The sequence below is a fragment of the Cervus elaphus genome, chromosome 10, assembly GCF_910594005.1.
Source record: "Cervus elaphus chromosome 10, mCerEla1.1, whole genome shotgun sequence".
NCBI lineage: Eukaryota > Metazoa > Chordata > Mammalia > Artiodactyla > Cervidae > Cervus > Cervus elaphus.
Window position 1 is genome coordinate 21,729,729 of NC_057824.1, and position 6,923 is coordinate 21,736,651.

The 6,923-nt window shown below is 41.4% G+C and overlaps 1 pseudogene; it reads left to right on the forward strand.

Moving 5' to 3' along the window:
* The first annotated feature begins 2,049 nt into the window (after positions 1-2,049).
* Positions 2,050-2,146, forward strand: LOC122702375 (annotated as a pseudogene).
* The last annotated feature ends 4,777 nt before the right edge of the window (positions 2,147-6,923 follow it).

Here is a 6,923-nt window from a genome sequence, read left to right on the forward strand (position 1 = left end):
AAAAACAAAGGATGAAAAAATGTTTCCGGTTATGTTCAAAAATTAAGTGCTCAAAACGTGGAAATTTCTCTGAGATGTTTGCTCCTGGCTGTTCTTTCTACCTTGTTTCCCCGCCCAGGAAATAACCCTTTTTGAGTCAAATGCAAGGCCATGTGTTGAACTTTTACTCCATGCCCTACTAAACCTGAATTTGGGGAGGACTCCACAAATCATACTACCATTCACGGAAATAAGAATCCATAAAGAGTCCACAATATCTTACAAGACACCAGGATCCAGTTTTTTGTGAGACACAGATTATTAAACAGTTGCCAGTCTTTTATGTCTGCTAAGTATGACAGGTGACTCCAACAGTTACAATTTGTCAGCAACTGTTTCTGGGGTCTTTACTTCATTTTAAGTGTTGCACATTTCATTATGAATGGCGTGCCCCATATATCTATAACTCTGATAACTCCATTCCTTTTGTTAGTAATGGCTTCCCAAGCTGTTATAACAATAACCATGCCGGGGATAAATATTTCATCAGGAATCCATTGTTATTTATTTATCATTTATAACATGTGTTCTGAAAGCATTACAGAATATTTATTAAACATTTATAAATAATTTTATGCCACTACTGGCATGTGATATAAATACATTATTAATTCTCTTGGATTGTTGATGGATGGAAGTCAGAAGAACGCTCTGCCAACTGGGGTTGTTGCCAATAAAGTGCAGGAAAAAGGAAGCAGTCTACCATATTTGAAACTTTCAGAGGTACAATATTGTTCCCTCAGAAGATTTATTTGTTAATTGTGGCTGCAGGTTCTGAGAACTCTCACGCCTCCAGGACAAAGGCATGCTGATGAGAAGGAGATTAAAGAAATTTCAGTAGTTGAGGCAGCCACGGCTTAGTAGCTGCCGCTTGGAAACCTGCTTACAACTGTACATTACACCCATCAGCTCAAATTCACACTAAGTGGCCGAGCAGTTCTGGGAGTGGATTTCCTCAAAGCAGGAGTTGGGCACCAGGGCTGCTCCTCCACATTTCCTCGCTGTGACCTTGATGGCACCCCAGCTGCAGCTTCTGGAAACCCTAGCTCATTTCCTTTATTGAATAGAACTCTTTGAAATGCCAAAGTCAAAGTCTCCTTCTCCTTGAGCAGCCATTTCCCTGGAGAAAGGATGTTCTTTCTTTCCTTTCCAGCTGCCTTGAGATATAATTGACATATAACATTGCATCAGCTTAAAGTATGCAAGGACGGGCTTCCCAAGTAACACTAGTAGTAAAGAACCCGCCTCCCAATCCAGGAGACACCAGAGGCGTGGGTTCAATCCCTGGGTTGGGATGATCCCCTGGAGGAGGGAAGTGCAACCCACTCCAGTATTCTTGCCTGGAGGATTCCTTTGTCAGAGGAGACTGGCAGGCTACAGTCCATGGGGTTTCAAAGAGTTGGACACGATTGAGTGACTAACACTTTGGTGCTCCATATACTGGAGATAAACAATACTGACTTTTCTGTTGCCTTTGTATCTGCTCTTATATCGGGAGGTTTGCTCCTTCTCCTGCTTCTCCTCTTCTTTCTTCTCCTCCTCCTCCTTCCGACTTTTCCTGAAAGTGCTCTTTTTTTTTTTTTAACTGGGGAGATTTATGTCTAGAAAAAAAAAAAAGGGAGCCTTGGTAAGGTTTCCAAGGTTTTCTGCTATCCCCTAAAACAACCATGCTTATAACAAACACAAAAGAACACAGAGGAAAGAGGGACTGTTCTTCACTAACAGAATGGATAAAGCCTCAAGCTTCGCTCTGCAAGAGGTGAGGGAACCGGATGCACCTGCCCTGTGCGTTTATTCTGGTTACTTTCTGACACTGGCGAATGTTGACGTTAACTAGGCAGTTTTGAAAAACGAAAGTCAATAAGCCCAGCAAAAGCGTCCTTGGATGGACACGTTTTATAGTGTTCACAGCCCAAGAGTAGGCAGTGGTTGTATGCCTGCCAGACAGCAATCCTACTATTTGTACTCAAGATTTACTTGGCCACGTTAAGGATTTTAAATGCTATGGAGAAGACTATACTTTCAGGGATCATTTCTATAGTTCGTTTCTAGAGAAGCTTCTCTGATCGTGTAGAGCACCCGAAGACCAAAGAATTTCACAATTTGTATGGAAATACAAAAAACCTCGAATAGCCAAAGTAATCTTGAAAAAGAAGAATGGAACTGGAGGAATCAACCTGCCTGACTTCAGACTCTACTACAAAGCCACAGTCATCAAGACAGTATGGTACTGGCACAAAGACAGAAATATAGATCAATGGAACAGAATAGAAAGCCCAGAGATAAATCCACGAACCTATGGACACCTTATCTTTGACAAAGGAGGCAAGGATATACAATGGAAAAAAGACAACCTCTTTAACAAGTGGTGCTGGGAAAACTGGTCAACCACTTGTAAAAGAATGAAACTAGAACACTTTCTAACACCATACACAAAAATAAACTCAAAATGGATTAAAGATCTAAATGTAAGACCAGAAACTATAAAACTCCTAGAGGAGAACATAGGCAAAACACTCTCTGACATAAATCACAGCAAGATCCTCTATGACCCACCTCCCAGAATATTGGAAATAAAAGCAAAACTAAACAAATGGGATCTAATGAAACTTAAAAGCTTTTGCACTACAAAGGAAACTATAAGTAAGGTGAAAAGACAGCCGTCAGATTGGGAGAAAATAATAGCAAATGAAGAAACAGACAAAGGATTAATCTCAAAAATATACAAGCAACTCCTGAAGCTCAATTCCAGACAAATAAATGACCCAATCAAAAAATGGGCCAAAGAACTAAACAGACATTTCTCCAAAGAAGACATACAGATGGCTAACAAACACATGAAAAGGTGCTCAACATCACTCATTATTAGAGAAATGCAAATCAAAACCACAATGAGGTACCATTACACGCCAGTCAGGATGGCTGCTATCCAAAAGACTACAAGCAATAAATGCTGGAGAGGGTGTGGAGAAAAGGGAACCCTCTTACACTGTTGGTGGGAATGCAAACTAGTACAGCCACTATGGAAAACAGTGTGGAGATTCCTTAAAAAACTGGAAATAGAACTGCCATATGACCCAGCAATCCCACTTTTGGGCATACACACTGAGGAAACCAGATCTGAAAGAGACACGTGCACCCCAATGTTCATTGCAGCACTGTTTATAATAGCCAGGACATGGAAGCAACCTAGATGCCCATCAGCAGATGAATGGATAAGGAAGCTGTGGTACATATACACCATGGAATATTACTCAGCTGTCAAAAAGAATTCATTTGAATCAGTCCTAATGAGATGGATGAAACTGGAGCCCATTATACAGAGTGAAGTAAGCCAGAAAGATAAAGAACATTACAGCATACTAACACATATATATGGAATTTAGAAAGATGGTAATGATAACCCTATATGAAAAACAGAAAAAGAGACACAGAAATACAGAACAGACTTTTGAACTCTGTGGGAGAATGTGAGGTTGGGATGTTTCAAAAGAACAGCATGTATACTATCTATGGTAAAACAGATCACCAGCCCAGGTGGGATGCATGAGACAAGTGCTCGGGCCTGGTGCACTGGGAAGACCCAGAGGAGTCGGGTGAAGAGGGAGGTGGGAGGGGGGATCGGGATGGGGAATAAGTGTAAATCTATGGCTGATTCATATCAATGTATGACAAAACCCACTGAAATGTTGTGAAGTAATTAGCCTCCAACTAATAAAAAAATTAAAAAAAAAAAAAAAAAAAAAAAACAAACAAACAAAAAAAAAAAACAAAAAAAAAAATAAATGCTATGGAGGAGAGAATAATGTCAATATGATTTTTTCAGAGCACTGTATGAAGATCAAATCAAACAGAGTTTCTAACAATTCCAAAAGGTAGCATTTTCTCATTGCAGCCACCTCCAAACCAACAAGTTTTCCAGCTTCATGCACCAACTGGATTGGACAGCATATAATAAGCACACCTTTGTCAAGATTTCCCAGACAATATGGAACATTGATGCTAATGTCAAGAGTTAGGAGTTGGGAAGCAATGTATACACACTACTATTTATAAAATGGGGCTTCCCCGGTGGCTCAGATTCAGGTGAAGAATTTACCTGCCAAAGCAAGAGACGTGGGTTCGATCCCTGGATTGCGAAGACCCCCTGGAGAAGGGGATGGCTACCCACTCCAGTGTTCTTGTCTGGAGAGTCCCATGGACAGAGGAGCCTGGTAGGCTACAGTCCATGGGGTCTCAAAGAGTCAGTCACGACTGAACAACCAACACTTTCACTCACTCACTCCTATATAAATAGACAGTCATCAAGGCCCTACTGGACGACACAGGGACCTCTACTCAATACTCTGTAATAACCTATATGGGAAAAGACTCTGAAAAAGACTGGATATATGTGTGCATATAACTGAACCACTTTGCTGACCCCCTGAAACTAATGCAACTTTGTAAATCAACTTACTCCAATATAAAATAAGAATCAAATTAAAAAAGAAGAACCAAAAAAGAATCAATAGCAAATAAGTCACTCAAATACTTTTTAAAAAAGACTACAAGGAGTTGATTAATTGCATTCAGGTTAGCCAGAACTTGTGGAATACCTGCTAAGTGCTAGATGTTGAAAAGACAAAGGCAAATGAGAAAGCCCATTCCCTCCCCCCACCCCACCCAGAGGAATTGCTGTCTTAACAGGCTTGTTTAGCCTCAGATATTTTATGGTAGATTCTGGGGACTCATAGGGGGATTCCAAACTTGAGCAGCGTGACATTCCATGCTGGGAAACCCGGACTAAGAAGAGAGATTTGTCACCAAGCAAGTATCATTGATCTCCCCAAAGCTAATCCTTGTATTATGGTCCCGTCATGGCTTAGCAATTTTTTTTAATGTGTATTGCTTCTATGGCATTTTATTTCAGGGCCTTAGTCACAGAACCTCAAATTAATTAAGATTTGGTCCAGGAGCCGCTTAATTGCTTATACTTAGGATTTGGGGATTCAAGGCAGAGATGGAAATGACGAGGCAAGTCATGCATAATACACCGCCCTCCACCCCTCGCTGAGTGACCATTACCCTGATGGGTGTTATTTCGTGTTTCTTTTTTTTTTTTTTTAATCAGCGCATGGTGCCAAGAACCTGGCATTTTCAAATACTCATTAGCACTATCCTCTGGGGTTTAAGGTAGCAGTTATTAAGGGATGAAGTCTCCAGAGACAGAGTGAAGCCACAGTGGCTAACAATGACAGAAGTTCAGGTGTACCAGCCCCCATCACTTACGGAGGCATCGAATGGCTAAATTAGCTTTCAAAGTCTTAAACCGAACATGCAAGGCCCACAAATGTCATGTGGTATATTCTCCGGAGGTTAAATTTAGGTTTTCCCTGGCTCCTGCTGCCAATTTGAAAGAAGGGAAAATGTCAGCGGGTGTGGAGTTGAAGCCGAGGGTAGGACGCTGCCAATGTAGAATCCACCGACGCTGACATTCAACCGTCTCTGGAAATCGACACCGCGGAGCAGCCTCAGCCGTCCCCAAACTTACCCAGACTGCTCGCTAGGCCCCCAGTTCATTCCAGAGCCATGTCAGCTTGCTCCCATTGACTTGCCCGGCTAGGCGGTTCCAGCCACCCATTTGCCTTGATGATAATGAAATGTGTTTAGATGCGGTCGACCTGGCTGGCCTGAGAAGGACAGGGTAAGTAAAAGATGCCACTCTTGGCAATAGAGGAAACACGCACAGTGATTCCATGGTCAGAAGGGAAGGCCACAGACTGAGCTGTAACCTTCCAATGCCACCGTCCTGTGAAATTAATTCTAATGCAAACTGACTTCACATTAGGATCTGAATGTCAGTGACCAGTGGGAAGGAACCCCACCTCTGCCTTTTCTGCGAGCTGGGGAGTCTTGGCTGTGGACCTGATATTAAAGATATGTTGATATTTTCTTGCATCAGTCATTGGGTGCATTAAGCAGAAAAGCCAAGAGGACTGGTTTTATTTTTTTAGCTTTTTACTTTATGCTGGAGGATAGCTGATTAACAATGCTGCTATAGTTTCAGGTCAACAGGGAAGGGGTTCAGCCATACACATACGTGGATCCGTTCTCTCCCAAACTCCCCTCCCATCCAGGCTGCCAAATAACATTGAGCAGAGTTACCTGCAGCAAGTCCTTGTTGGTTATACATTTTCACACACAGCAGTATGTACATATCCATCCTGAACTCCCTAATTATCCCTTCCCCCCCTGGATGGGGCTTTAAAGGTGATAGTCTTTTTTCTCCGACATGTTAAAATTTAGCTCATACAAGCAGAGAGTAAAGTTGTGATTACAAAGGATTGGGGCTGGGGAAAAATGAGGAGATATTGATCAATAGGTACAAAGTGTCAGTTATAAGGTGAATACATTCTGGAGAATAATGTACAGCAATGTGACTATAGTTAATAATGCAGATTTGTATACATGAAATTTGTTGAAAGGATATATCTTAAAAGTTCTTACCATAAAAAAAAAAAGAGAAAGAAAGGAAAATGGTAACTTCATAAGATGATAGATACAGTAATTAGATTGTGGTGATTATTTCACAACATATAAGTACGTTGAAACATTAAGTTATCTACCTTAGAAATATAAAATTTACACATGTCAATTACACCTTACTAAAGCTGAACACAAAGTTTAGAGGTAGGCAGTTCAGGACTGGTAGGGTGGCTTAGGAATTCAGGCTTTCATCTCCAGGGTCACTTCATGGTCCAGGATAACTGCTGGAACTCCAGCCATCACCACCCCCTTCCAGACAGCAGGAAGAGGGAAAGTCAGAAAGAATCCACTTCCCAATGGAGTTGGCTCCTCCTAAAAAGCTTTCTCACAATCTCGTACATTTCCACTTGTGCATA